The 25,830-nt window shown below is 38.1% G+C and overlaps 1 pseudogene; it reads left to right on the plus strand.

Moving 5' to 3' along the window:
• The first annotated feature begins 14,711 nt into the window (after positions 1-14,711).
• On the plus strand, positions 14,712-15,879 carry LOC126590781 (AT-hook motif nuclear-localized protein 20-like; annotated as a pseudogene).
• Positions 15,880-25,830: the final 9,951 nt, after the last annotated feature.

Consider the following 25,830-nt stretch of genomic DNA (forward strand, 5'->3'; position numbering starts at 1 on the left):
TTGACTCAAAGAGATGGCAAGAGGCAATGAAATCTGAGATGGATTCCATATATCAAAATCAGGTCTGGACTCTTGTAGACCCTCCAGAAGGTATAATACCTGTTGGAAACAAATGGGTCTTTAAGAGGAAGCTAGGCGCTGATGGGAACATGGAGACTTATAAGGCTAGACTAGTAGCCAAGGGTTATAGGCAACGAGAACAGATTGACTATGAAGAAACCTTCTCTCCTGTAGCCATGATTAAGTCCATTCGGATTTTGCTTGCTATAGCTGCGTACCATGATTATGAGATATGGAAAGTGGACGTGAAGACGGCCTTTCTGAACGGCTACCTAGAGGAAGAGCTCTATATGACTCAACCCGAAGGTTTCGTGTCTAAGTCTGAAAGGACTAAGGTATGCAAGCTTCAGAGGTTTATTTATGGACTTAAGCAAGCCTCCAGGAGCTGGAACATTCGTTTTGATACTGAAATCAAATCGTTTGGTTTTTCTCAAAACGAAGACGACAATTGTGTTTATCAAAAGGTCGTTGGGGATGCAGTTGTATTCCTAGTGTTATATGTAGATGACATATTACTATTCGGGAATGACACTGCAGTACTTTCTTCTGTAAAAGTGTGGTTGTCCAAAACCTTCCACATGAAAGATTTAGGAGATGCATCTTATGTACTTAGGATAAAGCTCTATCATGATAGATCCAGAAAATTAATTGGATTATCCCAATCTATGTACATAGATAAGGTGCTAAGTAGGTTCCAGATGGAACAATCTAAGAAAGGTCTTCTTCCTGTGAGACATGGAATTCACCTTTCTAAGTCTATGGGACCTAAGACTCCTGAAAAGATACGGCAGATGAGTGCTATTCCTTATGCTTCCGCCATAGGAAGTCTCATGTATGCCATGATATGCAAAAGGCCTGATATCGCATATGCTGTGAGCATTACTAATCGATATCAATCTAACCCAGGATCAGAACACTGGGCAGCTGTCAAGACGGTCCTTAAGTACTTAAGAAGAACTAAGGACATGTTCCTCGTTTATGGAGGAGCAACAGAGTTGCGAGTGGAAGCCTATACAGACGTAGATTTCCAATCTGAAGTTGATGATAAAAGTTCCAACTCCGGATATGTATTCACTCTAAATGGTGGAGCTGTTAACTGGAAAAGCAAGAAACAAGATGTAATTGCTGATTCCACGACGGAGGCAGAATATGTTGCTGCAACTGAAGCCGACAAAGAAGCGTTCTGGATGAAGAAGTTCATTACTAAACTTGGAGTGGTTCTAACCATTACATCACCAGTAACTTTGTACTGTGATAATAGTGGGGTGATAGCTCAAGCCAAGGAACCCAGGGCTCATCATTAAAAGATATGCTGCCGAGTGGAAAGTCAACATCCTCAAGGTTGCCTCAGCCGATAACGTAGCAGATCCATTGACAAAGCCATGTCTCAAATCCAACTTGACCACCATATGGAAAAGATGGGTATTAGATATATGGGAAGGTGGCTTTGAGTGCAAATGGGAGATTGTTGGAAGTATGCCCACAAAGCCACTCATTTTATGTAATAGCTTTTGGAATACTTATTGTATTAAACTATTATATGTTTAATAAAGGGCAAAGCTTATTTTTAATCACTATTTATTGTATCATGTGTTTAAGCAATGAGGGAATCCAAGGAATGTATTTGATCTAAGAGATAAGTGATTTAAGTAAGTTAGATTAATGAGACCTTTCTCTTATGTTCATTCCAAAAACGTTCCTAGCCATAGGATTGCCAATTGGGCATTGACAATCCGCTAAGGTTAGTATGTGTTATGTCAACTCAAGCGTGAGTATGACTAGTCTCAAGTCATTTAGTGTTGGACACTAAGACAAACACATAGGTGCTTGAAAGAGTAATCGAGTACACTGAACAACGATCAAAAGAGAGTTCGAACATACATGTCATGTAAGTGTAGGATGATTTTGTGAAAACATGTTCATTTGAATAACATCTATAGCATGCATTTAACAATTAAAAGGCGGAATCATGCTTGCATGCATTCAAAAACAAAACATTAACCATGAAATTCAAAGCCTAGTAGATTGGTGAACCAAGACTCAACTCAAATCAAAGTGAGTTGAGAAATTTATACCTTTGTAGATTCCTCTTTGCATAAGCAAAGGCTAATCACCCAAGGAGAGGGCCTTCATTCCTTGCATCTTAGATCTATGGATTTGGTTGGATGAAATGGTTCTCCAAGTTCTCAAAATAGAGAACCTCTAAGTCTCCACACCAAGGTAAGATTGATGAAGAAATGAGTGACCTTGGAGCAGAAAGATTACTAGCTAATCCCTCCAAGGGGGGGCCGGCCTCTTTAGAGAGAAAGGAGAGCTTTGTGTTCTCTCCAATTTCCTAAAAGAAACTCTTAATGAATTTAGGCTATAAAGTCCTTTATATAGTCCCTTCAAATAAGTGACCTAAAGAACCAAAAAGCCATTCTTCTAACATGGCCGGCCACTTTAAGGGATTTGGGCTTTTGGGCCCTTGTGAATCTTTATTCATTAAGTTGTCATACAACTTAAGTCCATGGGCTTTGACGTTCGAAGCCCATTTGGCCTTAAGGTCCAAAACTATCCCGAGGTCTTTAACGAACTTATTCGTTTGATTAATTAACATATTAATTAATCCTTGCCATAAATAATTAAACCATTTAATTATTCTTACTCATCTCCGTTGTTTCTTCAATCTCTACCTTACACGGTGTACGATCCATTAGGTTCCTTTTAGCGAGGCAGTGGGTGATTAAAACTCTTTCAAATCGATTGTGAATTGAAACTTACTTTCAATTCTCCCTTTAGTGTTTATACACGTTTAGGGCTTCCACAAACCAAGAGTGACACCTAGCAGCATATCATGGTTACCCAAGCTAATCAGAAGAGGTAGAGAACCTATTCAGTTTAGGATTACAAATGCAATACGGTCTTTCTATAATACAATACTCTTGACCACATTGTTTGGTTTGATAGTTTATTCATGTCTACTATCCAATGTAATTCGTGTGGTTATATAATTACCTTGAATGTGATTTGGAACGGCTTTCCTAAATCTCATTCATACTTTGGCCAGAGATTCTTAATCATATCATAGAGTATTCTCCCTCAAACGGTTTGAAGGTTAGAGATCCCTTGTTGCGCATTCACTTGCCTCCATAGCTAAGTGGCTTAACCCCAACTATGCCGTGGACACCCTCCTGATGGAGTGACTTTGACATAATCAAAGATCAAGGACTTAACCACAAGACAACTATGATGCCTCAGGTCAAAGGACTACTTTGCATTATCCCAACCATGAGTTCTCATGTGACATGAATATGAGAACTCTTCGTTGATCGTGTTCAGTGAACTCATTCTCTATTGAGCACCTACGTACTTGTCTTGATGTCACACACACCAATGACTCGAGACTAGTCACTCTCCCTGAGAGAAGACACAACACGTACTGATCTTAACGGACTGTCAATGCCCAATTGGCAGTCCTATGATCAGGAACGTTTAGGATGTGTCTACGAAAGAATGGTCTCATGAATCTAACTTCTTTAGATTGCATTCTCCCAATCACGTATTCCTTGGACTTATCGTTTAAGCATATAACATTTATATGAGACGGCTCAAACAATAATCTTTGCCCTTGATATTAAACTAGATTAGTTTAACATGTGAAATGCCCGTAAAGTATCATCATATGATTGGTTTTAGGACACATTTCCAACAATCTCCCACTTGCACTAGAACCAATCAGCTTGGTCATCAGTGATGATACCTCTTCTGTAGTCATTTCATAAATGGCTGAATAGTAGGCCTAGACAATGGATATCTATATGTTATCCATAGAAGCAACCTTGAGAATAACGACGTCACCATTATACATGATTCTCAATCATGTGGTTCAGTCTCTCATTTGAGTTCAGACCTTGATGAGACCTTGATTCCCTGACTTGAGCTATCGCCCCATTAGTGTCATAGTGTCAGTACACTAGATACACTTTCTGGTTGGAACCGAATAGAGAGTTCATAAATGAACTTTCCCATCCAAACAACATTGTTGTAAGCTTCTATATGGCAATATATTTTGCATTTATAATGGAACACACTAAAGTCATTACTTTTAATGTTTCCATCCAAATATCTCTTTAGTCATAATAAAGAGATATCTGATTATCTCTTCATTCATAATGAAGAAACATCCAATGATGGATTAAATTCATAATCTAATACATTTACGCTTCCTTTACGTTACTCTAATTCTTCCTCATTCTTTGAGGAATCTATCCTTTAGTATTTCTTAAATACTTAAGGACTCACTTGACAGTTGCCATGGTTCTGATCCTGGGCTTGCACTGATATCGTCTTGTACCGTTCTAGGTACAACTCATATCAATGTTTTTCATACAATATGAAATACATAAATCCCCTTTATGCCGCATAAAGGATTCTATTTACGCATTATTTCTTTGGAAGTCAAAGTGTACGTTCTCTTTGAGAAGAGCAACTTCTTAGTCTCACTAGAGTAGTCCTTCTAATTGAAGTTTATCATCATATGAGAAACTTCCTAGCATCTATTGTCTATTATTAGGGATTGATATAATCCAATTATATCATGAAATATATCATTATAGATTTCCATCCCATGTATATAGACTATATCTCCCATATACATTCTATCTTCATATAATGTTTTAAAGTCATAACTTTAACGAAGAAGTATTCTTTTCATTTCCAAAATATATATTTAAATTTTAGGAACATGATTAACTCCCACTAATCTTTTGTAAACCTAGTAAACAAAAGATTCATTTACATCTTTATGAGAAATCAAACGATTTGATCCTTTTCTCATAAGATGCTCATAGCTCCCACTAGCTTGCTTAGATTCATGATGGATAGATCTCTACAACTTACATGTCTTGTGATTCATAGTTTTAGACATATATTATTAAGACTATCTTAATAATGGTTTCGGAAACCCATATTATGTCCAAACATTGAATCACCATTTAGTTGTAGCTAGCTATCTTCGAATTAATTGAAACCAAGACTATGTCAAAAATGGTTTCTTCAAAGTCAACCATCATTTTGATTGTAGTTACCTTAAGCTACCAATTAGCTTATGAAGGTTTCATTATTTCGGGTCAAATGGTACTTTACCATTTTCTTGAGTATATATCATATATACACTCAATGTAGTCATAAGGATTTTCATTCTTATTTCTTTCGAATTAAGAGGTGCAACTCTATGACATAGTCATAAAGTTCAAACCATTCAATTGAGACGGTTTATAAATCCTTCTCGACTACCTTGGAGCTTTTGGTATAGGAACTAGGTTGTTTATATTTGTTGATTACTTTCTTGTCTCTCAAAGAACCCATTCTTTGAGTTCTATCTCTCGTTCATTTGCTTTTAGGCAAATCACATTGTAGGATTACAATGAACTACCCAACAAAACAACATTTGTTAATTGGTTTATAGAAGCGATATCCAAAAGTTAATTTAAGGATATCCCACAAGATTGTTATCAAACAAATATTGCTTATTAGCTCACAACCCCAAATCTTAACATGCTTAAGATTTGTCTTTCTTTCCAACTACATCTTATGGAGTCATGAAAAATTTGGAAGATCTTCTAATTGACAATCATATTGTTTTAGAAGTATATATCCTATATATGGGTAATAGATAACATCTAACGAACTAAATCTTATTCGAGTTCGTTCTTCTCCTTAATGGAGAAATTTATTATCTTATGATGCTTCTTTCCTTGATATCTTTCAAGGAGACTCATCTAAAGTGTTTCTTTTCCTTGGATCAAATCTAAGGAGGTAAATACTTTAGACGTCTTACTCATCAACTTACATTTCTTGAATTCTTTGAAACCTTTTGCAAAGTATTCGGATTTGTGTTTATTCAAAATAAACTATAGTCCAACCGAGAGTGATCTTCGGTGAATGTCATATAATATGAGTAGTATTATGTTGTGGACAAGTGCCACCAACATCTAAGTGAATTAACCTCAACAACTTTGTGATTCTTTCTTCTTTCCAAAAGAATAAAGATTCGAACATTTCGCCTCTATACAATTTTAAAAGGAAGGTATTGGATCCGGATCTAACGATCCAAAGCATCCATCTTTCACCAACTCGTAACTTATGTTTTAGAGGTATCACAATTTAGTTGGGATTAGTCACTACCTTGCAACCTTTTAGGTTTTAAGCATCATTATATTCTAAACAGTTAACACTACCATATCATCTCTACTATAGAGACAATCAATTAGATTACTATAATCCAATCATTGATTAATAAAGAACAATGTTTTGTCAAACAAAACATTCATCCATCTCTACTATAGTGACGGAATTAAATTTCTTAAAATTGGAATGTAAAGACAATCTTTGGTTTTTCCAATTTCTTTGGTAGTTCATATGAGGAAGTAAGTACTATTTGCTTTCGCAGAGATCTATATTTTATTCACGTTCCGAATGTGAAGTACCTTTTCTTCTCTCATATATCTTCTACTTCTTATTAGTCACACTTTTACAACGATTGTAAAACATAGTTACTAATACGGAATCAAGCATTCAAGTAGAAGAACCAACTATTTTGAACTATTCAAGAACAATTTACAACACCTTCGAAAGGTGTGTTCTTGACACTTGCAAGACAGTTCTTGCAAATACCCCTTCCAATGTCCATCCTTTCATAAAGAAAGTTTGTTCCCTTGGAGTTATTTTTATCTTCTTTATTTGACTTTCACCTTTGACTACATTAGTCATGGTCCCTAAACTCCCACTATCTCTCTTGAAACTTATTTCAATTGTGTTATACACATCAAACATTTTGGGGAGTATGTGTTTATTGTTCACCATATAGTTTACAATAAACTTAGTGAACCATTAGGATAGGGACATAAAGGTGAAGTCCTTGCCTAGTTTCCATCTCGTTAAGTGGTTTATCACTTCAACACTCAATGATTCAAAATCATCATAAGTCCATGTTGATGGACTATTTTTGTCAACCAACCATTATGTTCTAAACATAATTACAAACTTTCAAGAGTTGTTCAAGGCAACTCTCATTTCTTCATACAACAATTTGTAAGTGAAGAATCATGGCACATTAAGAGTCCATGCCTTTGTGTTTTCTTCTAAAGTTCCTTGTTCATGTAACAAAGAAACAAGCACTAATGTTTGCATTGATTAAGGGTTGTTCAAAGCAACTCTTATTTCTTCATACAACAAATTGTAATTGAAGAATTATGACATTAAAAGTGTTGTCCTCTTTATGATAGACTTTATCTAACATGTTCTTCCAATGATACATTATCAATAGGAAGATTGTGAGGATGAGACTACTTAGGTACTTCTACAATCCATTTAAGACAATCTTTGGGATTGTTGTACCAAGTCCGGAAACTAAAGCATTCAGCTTTTCTTTGTCCAGTTTTGGATAACGTTTGCAAATATAATGGTAAGTAAATACATAACGAATATAAATTGATTGATTTTAAGCCATTTGATTCGGGTCTTTAAATCAAATAGCACCACCCACTATTTTTGGCAAATTCCATATCCCTCATTGGAATTCGAGAGTTTTGGAGGAAACTCTTAGTAGGGTATGGGAGACTCGCTACTACCAAACCCACCTCACAATGATATGATGTTGGCTAGCATTAATAATAATGAGAGAGTACGCTTACTCATTTGCATCTCTTGCAAGTACCCATCTTATTTGGCCTCTAGAGAATGTCACCTCACAATGATATGATGTTGGCTCCATTGCACTTAGTTAAGTCATTCCCACCATGCAAGTTCGGGTAGGGGTTCAAGAACAACCTCACAATGATATGATGTTGGCTATTCTCGTTGCCTACCTTTCACAACATCAAGTATGCATATAGATTCCTCCTGAGTGTAAGCACGCACTTTGTACTCCCCCATGATAGGGTGAAGCTGGTGTACGAGTCACAAACGATCGGAGCCTACCACGGTGGAAGGCCACGAAAGAGTGTTCAAAGCACTCTCACGCTTATCAACTTAATAATGGTTTGGTTGAGGGTTTTCGGTCTCATCACATATAAATATTCATTTTAATCTTTATTAAAACAATTTTGGTCCTATTACAACTATTGGTCCATTTGATTGTTTTAGTTGTATTTAATACTCCCACTATGCTTATAAAACGGTTTTTAAAGCAAGAGTATATGATACTACTAACATAAACTTTGCATTCATTTGATGGACTATATAGTTGCCTTAGGACCTTAGGATGACTATGAACCTTTGTTTAGATTCAACACGAGCCTAGTGTTGAATCTCGGTCTAGGGATGGTGATTGATTTTAGTTACGCGTTTAATCACATTAAGGCGTGTTGTCTTAGGGGCGTTGGACCCAACTACTTCATTTTCATGCATATCAAATAAAGCAAGAAAGAAGTACTTCAAAGTAAAGGTGAGCTTATGCTCATTACAACATTTGCATAAAACAAATTATTTTAAAGTAAAGAAGAGCTTAAGCTCTTTTACAACATTTGATCAAATCAAATTACAACCAAAATCTAATCTACACATTCCCATGGTTCAAACAAATTTGAAACGGCCTTTCACATAGCTCAATTATCGTAGGCTTAGGTTCATAATCACCCTTTAATTAATTAACACTTTAACTAATTAAATTGAATGCAACATTTTCATTTGGTTTTTGTATCCATAAGATTGATTTAAATGGAGCTAAATGAAATGAAAATCCAATTCTCATTTAAAGAGACAAAACAATTTTGTTCTCTACCTAATTTGGGCCAATATGCAATAACCACAACTTATTTGGGCCATAAAGCAATTAACCTCAACTTTTGGGCTATATTGCAAAACTTTTGGGGTCACTTTGTAAAAACACAAAAGTCCACTACTTCATGTAATTACAACTAGAACCCAAAATTTTAATAATGCAAAAGCTTCATTAAAGGAGCAAAACAATTTGTCCTTTAGCGTTTTTGGACCTAAACGTAAAAACATAAACTTTTGGGCCAAAGTGCAAATACAAAAAAGTATCAAAACTTTATGTAATTGCACAAAAGCCCCAAAAGTACTCCCACTTGAGGGAGGGCCGGTTTTGGAGAAGGAAAAGGAGTGATGTGTGTGTTGATTTGTGAGTTTTGACATAAAGCATGCAAGTGGTGCAAGTGGTGTGTGTGAAAGGGAATTAATCCTTTCACACCCACCATTAATTCTACCACCATTTAAACAAATATCTAACACATTAAATCATTTGAAAAACATAAAACATAAACTTTATGAAATAAATCAAAACTTTGAATCAAAACACAAAACTTTTTGTTCTTGGCAAAAATGTCAAGAACAATGAAGAACATTCATGAAAAAACCCAAAAAATTTCCATGAACATTTTTACTCCAAAAACATCCCAAAACCATTCAAACTTTAGGGAAATAACATATAACCAAACTAGGGTACATAGGGGTTCCAAAAGTTACTTGAAAACACTTTTAACAAGTCAAACAAGAACCCAAAAATCCACCCTTTGGATTTGGCCGAAAATTCCCAATTACATTCAAAGAAACAAGAATAAAGCTTGTAACATATTACAACTTTTAAATCACAAACTATGAACCACAAAACCCAAAAGGATTCACCAACTACTAGACCTAGGCTCTGATACCACTTGTAGGATGATTTTGTGAAAACATGTTCATTTGAATAACATCTATAGCATGCATTTAACAATTAAAAGGCGGAATCATGCTTGCATGCATTCAAAAACAAAACATTAACCATGAAATTCAAAGCCTAGTAGATTGGTGAACCAAGACTCAACTCAAATCAAAGTGAGTTGAGAAATTTATACCTTTGTAGATTCCTCTTTGCATAAGCAAAGGCTAATCACCCAAGGAGAGGGCCTTCATTCCTTGCATCTTAGATCTATGGATTTGGTTGGATGAAATGGTTCTCCAAGTTCTCAAAATAGAGAAACTCTAAGTCTCCACACCAAGGTAAGATTGATGAAGAAATGAGTGACCTTGGAGCAGAAAGATTACTAGCTAATCCCTCCAAGGGGGGGCCGGCCTCTTTAGAGAGAAAGGAGAGCTTTGTGTTCTCTCCAATTTCCTAAAAGAAACTCTTAATGAATTTAGGCTATAAAGTCCTTTATATAGTCCCTTCAAATAAGTGACCTAAAGAACCAAAAAGCCATTCTTCTAACATGGCCGGCCACTTTAAGGGATTTGGGCTTTTGGGCCCTTGTGAATCTTTATTCATTAAGTTGTCATACAACTTAAGTCCATGGGCTTTGACGTTCGAAGCCCATTGGGCCTTAAGGTCCAAAACTATCCCGAGGTCTTTAACGAACTTATTCGTTTGATTAATTAACATATTAATTAATCCTTGCCATAAATAATTAAACCATTTAATTATTCTTACTCATCTCCGTTGTTTCTTCAATCTCTACCTTACAAGGTGTACGATCCATTAGGTTCCTTTTAGCGAGGCAGTGGGCGGTTAAAACTCTTTCAAATCGATTGTGAATTGAAACTTACTTTCAATTCTCCCTTTAGTGTTTATACACGTTTAGGGCTTCCACAAACCAAGAGTGACACCTAGCAGTATATCATGGTTACCCAAGCTAATCAGAAGAGGTAGAGAACCTATTCAGTTTAGGATTACAAATGCAATACGGTCTTTCTCTAATACAATACTCTTGACCACATTGTTTGGTTTGATAGTTTATTCATGTCTACTATCCAATGTAATTCGTGTGCTTATATGATTACCTTGAATGTGATTTGGAATGACTTTCCTAAATCTCATTCATACTTTGGCCATAGATTCTTAATCATATCATAGAGTATTCTCCCTCAAACGGTTTGAAGGTTAGAGATCCCTTGTTGCGCATTCACTTGCCTCCATAGCTAAGTGGCTTAACCCCAACTATGTCGTGGACACCCTCCTGATGGAGTGACTTTGACATAATCAAAGATCAAGGACTTAACCACAAGACAACTATGATGCCTCAGGTCAAAGGACTACTTTGCATTATCCCAACCATGAGTTCTCATGTGACATGAATATGAGAACTCTTCGTTGATCGTGTTCAGTGAACTCATTCTTTATTGAGCACCTACGTACTTGTCTTGATGTCACACACACCAATGACTCGAGACTAGTCACTCTCCTTGAGAGAAGACACAACACGTACTGATCTTAACGGACTGTCAATGCCCAATTGGCAATCCTATGATCAGGAACGTTTAGGATGTGTCTACGAAAGAATGGTCTCATGAATCTAACTTCTTTAGATTGCATTCTCCCAATCACATATTCCTTGAACTTATCGTTTAAGCATATAACATTTATATCAGACGACTCAAACAATAATCTTTGCCCTTAATTTTAAACTAGATTAGTTTAACATGTGAAATGTCCGTAAAGTATCATCATATGATTGGTTTTAGGGCACATTTCCAACAGTAAGAACTCGTTAGTTGCAATATGCAAAGTACTCCTTTGACCTGAGACATCATAGATGTCTAATGGTTAGGTCCTTGATCTTTGATCATGTCAAAGGCATTCCATCAAGAGTGTCCACGACATTATCCCAACTGTGAGTTCTCATGTGACATGAGTATGATATCTTTTGTTTGATCACGTTTAGTGAACTCAATCTTTATTGAGCACCTACATAGTTGTCTTGGTGTCATTCACACCAATGACTTGTGACCAAACAATCTTATCCGGATTGTCTATGCCTAATTAGCAATCTATGGTTTGAAATTTTTAGGATATGTGTATGAAAGAGAAATGTCTCTTGAATCTAATTTCTTTATATTACATTCTCTTAGTTACATATTCCTTGACTTATTTTTTCAGCGTAGAACATTTAATGAGACAGCTCTAAAAATAATCTTTACCCTTAGATTAAACTAGTTTAGTTTAATGTGTGAAATGTCCGTAAAATATCATCTTATGATTGGCTTTAGGACACATTTCCAACACGTACTTGTGTGAAGGGTGATTCCAAACTCGTTATTGATGCGGTTTAGGGCCTTTGCGATGTTCCTTGGAGACTTATACCACATCGAGGACATTCTACAATTGACTTCCTCTTTTAGTTTGATCCAATGGACTCATATTTTTAGAGAAGTAAACATTGTAGCTAATGCCATTGCGTTTGCAGGCCTTTCTTTCCAAATATCCATAGCTGGGATAAATATGTTCCAAATGTGGCCTATAATGCTCTTTTTTTTTATTTATTGGCACTGATTATACTAGAGGTTTTTGGCCCCACCTGATTGTGGGTCTAGTGTTGAAATGGACAATGTACTTGGAGTTCTAGCTTGCAACCAATAACAAGAGGAGAAGTTTTTCAGTGTACCAAGAATACAATATAGTACACAAGTATCATAATACAATTAATTGAAATTTTGTTATTTTTTTTTTCAAATTTCAACCAATTGTATTATTATATTTGGTGTACATGGCCTTGTTCCAGGCACATTGAAAAATCTCGAATCAAAGAGCATAAGTCCATCACCATTTCTCTGTCCAACCAAACAAGAGACTTTTCAGTGTGCTCGAAACACAGATACATACGTCATATATCATTATACAAGTTGAGGGATGATGAGTCCATTTTATACTATATATTTTCCCCTATTCTTGGTATATTTTGGTGAGATTTTGATACTTTATTATGTATTTTCAATGTAGGACATGCGAATACATTTTAGGTATAAAGTCAAACGGTGAAATTTTTGAGTGATTCCAATTGGAACGGGTTTGTGAGTCTGTTAAGAAAGTTGTGTCAAAATTTCAGAATTTTATCCCAAAGCATCTAATTGTGGAGAATTAATTTGTGCTTAGTGTGTGGTGCTGGGAGATTGGGCTGCAGAGCTTATTTGCGAATTTTGGGCTAGAAGATGATGCATTTTGGACTTGGGCTCTTTTAGGAACTTGAAGAGGAGGTTCTAATATTTGATTCGTTTTGGGCCCGTTTTGGAGCCCTAAAGGTCCAGAAACGTGGCTATTTTCTACTGGACAGATTTCCTGGTCAGATTTGGTGTCTGTTTTTAAGTTATCTTTTTATTATTTTGCTTCCTAGTTTATCGAGAACGTTTTCTATAAGGGATTTTAATGTGTAGTATTATGAATAAAACTTTTTAGAGAACTTAACAAAGTTTTGGAGAATTTCAGACTTTTTACCTACAAGGTGTTTTCAATTATTTTCTAGTTAATGGTATTTTCTTTGGTTTTCATGATAAGTATGCGTAACTAAATCCTTCTGCTATGAGTCTCAGCATGAATATGTAATTTTATTAGTTTGCTTATGAATGGATGCATGTTTGCTTTGAATTATTAATCATTGTGTTAATATTATCTAATTGTCTTAATGTTTAGCTACAATTAGGGTAATTAGACAAGTAATTTGATGCAATTTTTGTTGGAACATCACCCCGAAATTGAGGAGGGCTTCTTGTGATTAGTAATTGTAAGTTCACTTAAGGCAAACATCACGCTCTTAAGGGTTGCATGGTTATTCAAAGAATTTTCACAAAATTTAATGAGTCTTGCATGTTTATATTTGATCTGAACATTACAGACGAGTTGCATGTTAGATTTATGTTTTCGCTTGAACATCACAAGGAAAATATATATTAGAAAAACCTAACCTTTAAAGCACGTATGTGAAAATTCATAAGTGATTGGTAAAATTGCATAGTATTGTTAATGATGATGGCGGAACCGTAGTCTTTCTCATAATTATTTTAATTTAAAAACGTTTTCCTTCTTGCTGCCATTATTTCCAAATTTTTAGATTTTTTTATTGTTAATTTAAGCTTTTAAAATAAAAAATTCTTAAATCTTTGATAAAATCTGTTTTGAATAATTAATTAAGAATTAGTTTAATTTTAAATTAGTCAAACAATCATGATAGAGAATGATCTTGCATGTGCGCTTATATTATAATTTTATTTTGTACATTTCTAAGTATTTTACGTGATTTTAACTCTATTTGCATATGTACTTAAAATTCTATCAAGGAACACTTAAAAAAAACTTTTGTTCACTTAAATTATAACATATGACGTATCACCACGTGTTCAGATCAACTTGAAAAATCTCTCCATTCAGAACTAGATCCCCTTCGGATCCAAAAAGATTTGAGCTCACTAATCAATGCATCTGAGCCATTACAATTTGATTTAACTGCTAGAGTTATTATAATTTTTAAAGAGACTTCCTATTTATAACCGTTTTATCAAATTTCAATAGTCCGGATACATTAATTAATGTGCCGAAGGGGATCCAGTTCCCCAATCAGACGCTATGTTCTCTTATGCTGGGACCACTTGTCTGTGGGCCGTCCTCCTTCCTGAAATTGACTATATATAAAATAACCCCAATCACTTCTTTGCCCTTCATAAAATGGACTTGGATTATCTGCCCTCCCATTTAGGTGCCCTTCCCGTGCCCTCCTGTTTTGTGTGGTCACGGTTAAGCCACGTCAATATTTTATATTATTTTTTTATAAAAATAATAAAACAAAAAGAAATAGTAATATAAAATGTTGACGTGACTTAACCGTGACCACACAAACAGAAGGGCACGAGGAGGGCACAGAAATTGGAGGGCAGACAATCCAAGTCCTCATAAAATTTACATTTCTCCTGTTGTGTTTGTGTTTCTAAAATGGCAGACTATGGTGCTGGTGGCGGTGCAGCAATTTCTCTTTCACAAGCCTCTGCCGATGACTCGGAGCACAGCCCCAGGAGCCTCCCCACACTCACCGGAAGCGCGAGTGGAGGAGGAGGATGTTCGTCGTCCAGGCACAAGAACATGGTATCACCGTCGGGTGAGATTATCATCTCAAACTCAAAGAAACCGAGAGGGAGACCGCCGGGGTCCAAGAACAAGCCCAAAGCCCCGATTGTCATCACAAAGGACTCGGAGGCAGCGATGAAGGCGGTGGTCCTCGAGATCTCCGGCGGGTCCGATGTGGTGGAGACGATTGAACAGTACGCTCGAAGGCACCACGTCGGGATCAGTGTGTTGAGCGGTTCAGGGACGGTGTTGAGCGTCACGTTGAGGCACCCAGCTGGGCCCCATGCCCCGTCGCTGTCTCTTCAGGGGCCCTTCAACCTCCTCTCTCTCTCTGGTTCTTACATAGACTCCTTCCCGACCATCATCACTTGCTCTTCTTCTCCTGCCGCCGGAAGTGCTGGTGGTGGTGGTGGTTCAGCGAATGTACCGATGTCCGGGACTTGTTCACTGCTGGCTTGTGCATCGTTCGGGATATGTCTTGCGGGGGCGCAAGGGCACGTGTTTGGAGGGATTGTTGGGGGGAAGGTTGTGGCGGCGGGTACTGTGATCGTTGTGGCCGCCACGTTTCAGAATCCGACGCTTCAGAGGTTGCCTTTGCCTGTTGAAAGTGGCGACTGCGGTGGCGGTGAGTATGATCGAAGGTGATGAGGATTCTAAGCCTTTCATTAATGAAAATAGTTGTAGTGCTTAAGGCGGCGGCGGGTGTAGTAGTTATTGCGAGTTCAACGCCGCTCAGTTTCCGGATGAACACTAGCCCTGCTGGTCATCATCATCAAATCATGGCCTGGGGTCCTCCATCTTGATCTCCTTACTAAGAAAAACAATTGAAATATCAAATATTTTCAAGTTAGAATTAATTAATTCATAATGCCATGTTTACGTAGACGTAGTAGCAGCTGCCTCTTATTTCCTTTATGACAATTTGGTAGCAACATATTATTTTTAGCAGAAGTGTCTTGTCTCTCTCTGTCTCTCAAGGTAATTTTAATTTTAGTACTTGGGTTTTGTTATTGAGGAATGAGGAGGATACTTAAAAATGAATACCTGCATGTAATTTTAGTTCCCAAGCTTAATTAGCTAACTAAGCTTTATTTTATTGTTAATTAATTACCTTAGCTAACTAAGCTTTATTTTATTGTTAATTAATTACCATGTTCCCTAATTTCTATCGTCCTCTTTGAGTCTTTGGTGACAAGGGATATTGTTTATTGAACAAGAAAAATGAGAAAATATTTGCAAGTTGGAACAATATTTCTTTGTTTCCAGTCATCTTTCTTCTGATGAGATAAATAATTGGTTACAACAAATTTAGCATTATAGTTTAGGAAGCATGGCATACGTCTCTTTCTTATTTTACTGTATGTGGGGCAAGTTTCTTTGTAACTGAGAAATTGAGGATGTTAATTAAGATTCATATACAGTTTAACTCTTTTTCTCGAGTGTACCTGTGTTTTTTGGACCTAGATTGTCTGCTTCCCCATCTCATATCATTCCCATCCCCTTCTATTTTTGTGGATACGGTTAAGTAACGTCAACATTTTATATTTTCATTGCTTTTTGTCTTATTATTTCGATAAAAAATTAATATAAAATGTTAACGTGACTTAACCATGACCATATAAATAAGAGGGAGGGGATGAGAAGAGTATAGGATGGGCAGGTCAGACAATCCAGGTCTGTGTTTTTTTTAGACTCGAGGGTGTACCTGTGTTTTAGTCACTAGAGTTAATGAAAGTTAGTTTTAAAATTGTTTTAGCCGTCAGAGTTACTGTTTAAATATTTTTTAATAATAACGATTCATAGTAATATTGAAGAAAAATTACTCTTGTTCGTATATGTAATCTCCTTTTTCCTTAGTTTTTCTGTTGGACAAACTAAAAGAAAAAATAAAGAAATATCAATAATGGAACAATCTGTTGTAAACATTCCTAGTTTAAGTATGATTGTGTAAATCCTAGATAAGATTTGATTCTAGTTATCCTTTCCTATTACAACTTGTATTACTTGGAGAAGAAGGAATATCTTCTCTCCCTTTACTACTATAAATAAATGCACAATGTAGGAGGGATAACAACACACACATTCCCCTACAATTCTACAAACACACATCTCTCTCCTCTCTCTTTCTGCCGCCGGCCCTAGTCCATCTGTCAGATAAAATAGACCACAACACGTTATTAGCACGCTCCTACCGCTGCGCTTAGGAATCTGACGTTGGAGATTTTTCTGCATCACACCAGTTCATCCATATCATCACGCAATCAGGTTCTTTCCAAACAACGGCTTTTAACTCGATATTTTGCAAGCCCTGATAGCATGAACATTCACCATGATGCATGACCCAACTTTACGTTTTACGTATTTTAGATTCTACATAAATTGTGTATGCTTCATCATCAAAATTGCTACAATTATGTGAATTTGATATTTGCCATGAATTGAATCTTACATATGTACATGCATTGAAACTATTATTTGCATATGCATCAAAGTAAATATGTGATTCATTGAATTATATATGCATCTAATTAAAAAAAAAAAATAAAAAATAAAAAAAAAATTCTGGGCTCGCCTGGAACGGCCCGAGAAAAAAAAAATAAAAAAATAAAAAAATTTTAGGGCTGCACACAGCAGCCCATTCCCCTCTTCTCACCCTGTGGGCCTATAATCCCAACCAAGGGTTCTCGGCCTATATTTTTAGGCCCCGAGATTTTATTATTTAATTTTTTTTTAAAATAATATGGGTTTTTATGTTTTCACCCACACTTTAATTTGGCCCCGAAGACAAAAAATAAATTAATTCACTTATCATTATACAATATTTCTGCATATATTCTTTGCATATTTGTTTGCATATATATTTGTGTTTGCCTGCAGGAATATATGAACCTGAAGTTCATAATTACTTTGAAACCCGAAGTTTCTTATAAACATGCCTTGTTTGAAAACCCGAAGTTTTCACTTAAATATATCACCCATGAAAACCCGAAGTTTTTCATGCAAAATTAAACCAATACATGTCTATTAGAACCTGTATGTTCTACTCCTATGTGAATGGATTGATTTTTCTCCATTACACTAACCACATCTTGTCCATCTATTTTGATAGGACCATGTCGAATTTGAACAAACTCGACTTCACCGCTTTGGAGGTTTCTGGAAGGAACTACCTCAAGTGGGTTCAAGATGTGAAGCTCCACCTCACTGCAAAGAACTTGCGTCCTGCTATTGAAGAAGCAACAGATAAACTTGTTGGTGAAGCTGAAAAAGCCACTGCTATGATCTTCATCCGAAGACATATCCATGACGCTCTACAAACTGAGTACCTTGCTGAGGAGGATCCACGTGCATTATGGGTCACTTTGGCTGATCGTTTCGATCACCAAAAGGATATATTCTTGCCTGAAGCAAGACACGACTGGCAGCACTTGCGCTTCTAAGACTTTAAGTCTGTGAATGAATATAATTCTGAAGTTTGTCGAATCCGATCACTTCTCAAGTTTTGCAATGAAACTTTGACTGAAGAGGATCTCCTGGAGAAGACCTACTCGACCTTCTCTGCTTCTAATATTGTCCTGCAGCAACAATATAGAGCTCAGAAGTTCACTAAGTTCTCGGATTTGATCTCTGTTTTACTTCTTGCTGAAAAGCAGAACCAGCTGTTGATGAAGAATCATCAAGCTCGACCTACTGGGGCTACTGCTGTGCCTGAAGCACATTATAGCACTAATCAGCACCCAAAATGCCAAAAGAGGCGTGGTAAAGGCGGCCAGAAGCCATCCCACCAAGGTCAACAGAGCCAAGGCCCATCCAAGGGAGGAAACAAAGCCCAGAAGCGCCAAACCTCGCTCCCAAGGCCCCGAACTTCAAGAATAAGGGCAAAGCACCTGCCACAATGAATGACGATATGTGCTATCGTTGTGGTTCCAAGGACCATTGGTCCCGTATTTGTCGTGCTCCCAAGAAGGTTGTGGATGCATATCATTCTCGTCGTACGAAGTTTGAATCAAACTTCCTGCAAGTGGACGAACCGGAGACTACAAAGATGGAGGTTTCTGATTTTCAGGAGGATACCACTCCTATGGAAGATTAGAATCTTAGACATAGACTTATTTTTCAGCTAAAATAAGACAATTGGGGCCGAATTCCACCTTGTGGCCGAACCCCACCTTGTTTTTTGGTTGATTTTGAACAATTTTCCTTTATGTTTTGGATTATTAGTTGGCGATTTATTTTGGATATTAAGTTTTTTCCTTGAATAAATGAAATTATTTTGAATTGATACTTGTTTTTATAAACTTTTATGCATGTGACCGATTCAAATTAATTTTTCATTCTAGGTATGACTAGTGGGAAAGTTAGTTGTCTGGCAGATAGTGCAACCACACATACTGTTTTGCGTGAACGCATCTATTTCACTAACTTCGTACCTAAGAATGCACCTCTGACAACCCTCTCAGGCCCATCCAACCTGATCGAAGGATACGGTAAGGCACGTATAATGTTGTCCAATGGTACAATCTTGACCATTGCTGAGGCACTCTATTCTCCACGTTCCGGAAGAACGTTACTAAGTTTCAAGGACATTAGAGATAACAATTACCACGCTGAAACCCACGTAGAAAACGAAGTTGAATTTCTGTGCGTAACTTCCTACGAATATGGCCAGAAGCGTATTCTAGAGAAGATGGAGCGTAACCCGAGTGGTCTGTATACTACGACCATACGCCCCATAGAATGCCACTATGTGGCCGGCTCTACCACAGGGACCGCGCACGAAATTACACTTTGGCATGATCGTTTGGGACATCCTGGACGAATAGCGATGCGCCGTATCCTCAAAACTTCACACGGGCATCCACTAACCCGAAGCTTAGGTTCGATCCATGAAATTGCATGCCAAACATGTTCTATGGGAAAGCTTATTACTAAGCCTTCTTATGACAAGATTCGTTCGAATCCTCCCATTTTTCTACAACGGATTCAGGGGGACATTTGTGGACCGATTCAACCTCCCTGCGGACCATTTAGATATTTTATGGTTTTGGTTGACGCTTCTACACGTTGGTCACACGTGTGCTTGTTGTCCACAAGGAACGCTGCATTCTCCAAACTGTTGGCTCAGGTTATCAAGCTCAGGGCTCACCACCCTGATTATCCGATCAAATCTATTCGATTGGATAATGCTGGAGAATTCACATCTAAAACTTTTGATGACTATTGCATGTCGGTTGGGGTTGAAGTTGAACATCCTGTACCCCATGTTCACACCCAGAACGGCCTGGCAGAGGCTTTCATTAAGCGTTTACAAATGATTGCTCGATCGTTGGTCATACGTACCAAGCTCCCGATCGCTGCTTGGGGCCATGCAATATTGCACGCAGCAAAGTTGGTCCGCCTGAGGCCTGTTGCGACACAACCATTTAGTGCCCTTCAGTTGGTCACCGGATGCGAACCCGACATATCGCATCTGCGCGTTTTTGGTTGTGCGGTCTATGTGCCGATCTCGCCGCCCTTACGTACAAAAATGGGGCCTCAGCGAAGGATGGGAATCTATGTCGGATATGATTCTCCTTCGATTATTCGTTACTTAGAACCTTTGACATGCGATCTGTTTACCGCTCGTTTCGCGGATTGTCACTTCTATGAGACAGTCTTCCCGTCGTTAGGGGGAGATAAGAACGTCAACGTTCCAAATGAACGACGCGAATTATCGTGGACGACTCCCACTTTGTCTCATTTAGATCCCCGCACCGCTCAGTCTGAAGCTGAAGTGCAGCGCATATTAGATCTCCAGAGCATAGCTCAGAGCATGCCAGATGCTTTCACCGATCTAGCGCGCGTGACAAGATCACATATTCCAGCTGCGAATACGCCTGCAAAGATGGATGTACCAAATGTACGACGGACTACCCTCCTGGAAGCCCGGGACACCAATTCTGGTGATCCACGTACATTAGCGGCTAGCCAATCATCTGCCCCTACACAAAAGCGTGGCAGACCCCTTGGTTCAAAGGATTCACACCCCCGGAAGAGGAAAACCACGGCACAAGGTCCTGAAGAGCCTACCGTGAATCCGACTATCGCTTACTCATTTTACCCAACTCATGAGGAAATTCTAGATTATGGAAGCGTCCTTGAAGAGACGAATCCTCCTCCTGAGAATCGTGAGATTTCGGTCTATTATGCTAGCTTAGATGATGTGTGGCGTAGAAATGAGATGATTGTCGACGATGCATTAGCATTTGCAGTAGCTACTGAGATCATGTTGAGCGATGACATTGAACCGCGTTCCGTTGATGAATGTCGACGTAGAGCTGATTGGTCAAACTGGAAACAAGCAATCCAAGTCGAACTTGATTCACTTGCGAAACGTAAGGTGTTTGGACCTGTAGTTCCTACTCCTCCACATGTGAAGCCCGTTGGCTACAAGTGGGTTTTCGTTCGGAAGCGTAATGAGAAGAACGAAATTGTGCGTTACAAAGCTCGTCTTGTAGCACAAGGTTTCTCACAACGCCCCGGGATTGACTATGACGAAACTTACTCACCCGTTATGGATGTGATTACTTTTCGATACCTTATCAGTTTGGTAGTTTCCGAAAAACTGGATATGCAGCTGATGGATGTAGTAATCGCGTATCTCTATGGGGATCTTGATACGGAAATTTATATGAAAGTTCCCGAATGACTTACATTGACTGGTTCAAATATTTCCAAACCCCGGAACACGCTCTCAATTCGGCTGAGGCGTTTACTATACGGTTTGAAACAATCCGGAAGAATGTGGTATAACTGTTTAAGTGAGTATTTGACTAGTCAGGGATATGTGAATAACGAACTATGCCCTTGTGTGTTCATTAAGAAGTCACATTCCGGATTTGCGATTGTTGCAGTATATGTCGATGACATGAATCTCATCGGAACTCCTGAAGAGCTCGCGAGAACTGCTTCGCACCTGAAGTCGGAATTTGAGATGAAAGATCTAGGTAAGACTCGATACTGTCTCGGTCTCGAGATAGAGCATTGTTCGGATGGAATCTTAGTACATCAATCGAACTACACTCAGAAGGTGTTGCGCCGTTTTAATGAGGATAAAACGAAGTCTTCGAGTACTACTATGGTCGTTCGTACGCTAGATGCAAAACGAGATCCCTTCCGTCCGAAGGAGGATGATGAAGAGATTTTGGAGCCTGAAGTTCCTTATCTAAGTGCGATAAGCGCTTTATTGTACTTAGCTCAATGCACTAGACCCGACATCTCCTTCGCTGTTAATCTTTTGGCAAGATACAGCAATGCACCAACACGCAGACATTGGACTGGCGTGAAAGACATCTTCCGTTACCTTAAGGGTACTACGGATTTGGGCTTATTCTATCCCTACGAATCCTCGAGTGATGCCGCACCCTATGCTCATCGGGTTGATTCTCATCTTGTTGGTTATGCCGACGCTAGATACTTATCTGATCTGCACAAGGCGCGTTCTCAAACGGGTTATGTCTTTACCGTTGGAGGCACCGCAATATCTTGGAGGTCAACTAAACAGACCTTAGTTGCCACTTCGTCTAACCATGCTGAAATTCTCGCCTTACATGAAGCAACTCGGGAATGCTTTTGGTTGAGAGCAGTAGTGGGCCATATTCGAAGCTCCTGTGATCTTCATCCCGCCGTTAATGCCCCGACGACGATTTTCGAAGACAACGCAGCTTGCTTCGAACAGCTCAAGAAGGGTTACATCAAAGGAGACAACACCAAGCATATTACGCCGAAGTTCTTCTTTACACATCAACAACAAGAGCATCAGAAGATTGAAGTCACGCAAATCCGATCACAAGACAATCTGGCCGACCTCTTCACCAAATCACTACCGAAGGCGACGTTTCAGAAGCTTGTTCATGGAATTGGTATGCGTAAACTTTCTGAGTTGTAACTTTGCTATTTCTCTTTGGAATTATGTCAAACTCAGGGGGAGTATCTTCTAGATACTTGCTTGATCTTAATGTACTCTTTTTCCCTACGATTAGGAGCATTTTTCCCACTGGGTTTTTGCTACCTAACTAGGTTTTAACGAGGCACCCACCTTGGGCTGGTCATATCCCTGATGACGTCCTGTAGACATTTCTTTTGACTTTGCATTTCTCACGCATTTTTCCTTAGACTATGGATTTTGTCCCTACTTGGGTTTTTGCCATAGCCTTAGGGTTTTTTAGTGAGACTTACTACTTATGCAAGTTCCTACCTTATTGAGAATAAGCGTTGTTCCTTGGAATCAGTGCCAACGAGTCGACTTCCTCAACTTCTGCATGATGCTGAATCTACCTTGAGTATTTACACACTCAAGGGGGAGTGTTGTAAACATTCCTAGTTTAAGTATGATTGTGTAAATCCTAGATAAGATTTGATTCTAGTTATCCTTTCCTATTACAACTTGTATTACTTGGAGAAGAAGGAATATCTTCTCTCCCTTTACTACTATAAATAAATGCACAATGTAGGAGGGATAACAACACACACATTCCCCTACAATTCTACAAACACACATCTCTCTCCTCTCTCTCTCTGCCGCCGGCCCTAGTCCATCTGTCAGATAAAATAGACCACAACACAATCAAATAAAAAGAAAACGAGATTGAAAATTACTTAAATGTTTAAAGTCTCCTTTAGTTGAGTTTTAAGGTCGTAGACGTACTAGTTTTAAAAAATTTCCTCGGGCATATAGATATAAAGAATCCTTTAACAAGAGGGATTCCATTTTTCTAAAAAAATAAAGATACCTTCTTGATCGTTCGATTTGACTTTAATGAAATTGTGTGGTTGAGATTATATGACCTGTGATTTAATCTCAGTCATACAATTTCATTAAAGCCAATTTAACAGTCAAGAGGGTGTCCCCATTTTCTTTAGAAAAATTGGGATCCTCTTGTTAAAGGGCTTGATATATATATATATATATATATATATATATATATATATATATATATATATATATCATTTTAACAAGAGGGATCTCCATTTTTCTAAAAAAATGGTGACAATTTCTTGATTGTTGGATTTGACTTTAATAAAATTGTGTGGTTGAGATTGTGTGGCATGTGATTTAATCTTAACAACACAATTTCATTAAAGTCAATCTAATGGTCAAGAGGGTGTTCCCATTTTTTTAGAAAAATGGGGATCCCTATTGTTAAAGGGCTTATATATATATAACCAGCTAAAACTGTGTCGAAACCGAATCGAAAAAATGACCGATCAGAAAAATTTTGTACCTGAAATTGAACTAAATCCAAACATGCTGTATGGGAATCAGTATGAACCCTTGGTTCTTTCGGTACATAAATTATTACAACCATCGTATTCGTTGAGATTTAATCTTGACCGTTGAATGTAAATCAAGACTAAAGAGTTAAATGACAATTTGCCTAATCACTAGTGTGGAGCAAAACATAATTCTAAAAGTCCTAGAGGCGGCAGTAGACTTTTTCCCGAAGAACACGAGATTGCCTTCATTAAATAAGCAAGGCCCATAAATATTCTCACACACAGCTCAAGATCCTTGGAAGCTCGAGCAGCTGCGTACGACATCACCAAGCTCCCCTACTCACGACATGAAAAAGTCAAAGGCATTAAAGGTTTGATTAATCACCAAATCTCATCTTTAATACATTCCTGATTGAAGATCAATTCAAACAAGTAAGCAATTAGGTACAATCAATCAAGGATACTTACTTGATAATCCTAGTATATTATCTCCTAATTAATATCTTTGGGATAATTGTTTCCTCATCCATCATATGGATGACACACCGTGGCCAACAGGAAACCGTCACATGTAGGGCAAAATCCTACCATGGCCAGCCACCTCTCTATAAATACCTTATCTTCACCATTTACTGGTAAGATTTTTCCACGCACTTAAGCCCTAAACACTCACTTTTTCCAGAGTTACTGACTTAGGTTAGGCATCGGAGATTCATTGGCCAAATCTCCCACCTTATGGATGTGTGAGGCTTTGACCTTGATTAAAGATATTTATTGTTTTACAAGTACAAATTCGTCAAGACTGAAGATGGTGGATTTTTTTCTACCACAAATTGGTGATTTCATTCAGAACCCGATTTTACGCTTGTAAAAAGCTCTTGCATTCACTTTAAGAATTTTCTATTACGTTGAATTTCACACATGTAGTGTCATTAAACTTTTTTAAAGTTCCTTGATCAGTCCCTAAAGAAAGGATATAATAGTAGGAAATTTTGGAACCACAACGAACAACACTACCTACGTATCTGGGGTTTCACTCACATGATTGGTCACGAAGTAACCTCTACAGCCATCACCCCTACCACTGTTACAGCCATGGGTGCAACCCAGTGAGCCTAAGGAGCGATAATTACAATAGAAATCCATGCTTCAAGAGGACCAAGGCGCGTCTCAGTGTGAACTCCAAAAGCTCGATTTATCGGTATAGAGGCCAAGGCGTCCAACCCAAACCACGGCGTCCAGGAGTAGGAAGAAATAATTCCCGGTATGCAAGCCCAAAAGCAGTGTGTGACCAATGTAATCTCCAATCCATGCAGGCCTAGGACCATAAAGCCCATGGAGATATCCATGCAGCAACCTCATTGGCGCATCTTAAGCCAGGAGCTAAGCTCAGAAGCAATGCATGAGCAAAAACAATGGGCCCTAGCTCCAGTGCAAATCCCAAGTCCTTCAGCACTTGCCTTAGGCATATAGCTTTCACATACCCAATCCACTGCAATAGAAGGCATCTCCCACACATTGGGATCAACGACCAATTAAACACTATCACGAGATCAACAATAGCTGTTATAGCAGCCTACACGGGTGCAACCCCAACAACAATCTCCCAGGCCCATTTATGCACCAACCCAGACACCAACAATCTATGTGAGTAAGAAGCATGCTTCAGAAGCCCTATTACATGTGAAGTTTAGCATAGATGGACC

Source organism: Malus sylvestris, chromosome 11 (genome assembly GCF_916048215.2).
Source record: "Malus sylvestris chromosome 11, drMalSylv7.2, whole genome shotgun sequence".
Taxonomy (NCBI): Eukaryota; Viridiplantae; Streptophyta; class Magnoliopsida; order Rosales; family Rosaceae; genus Malus; species Malus sylvestris.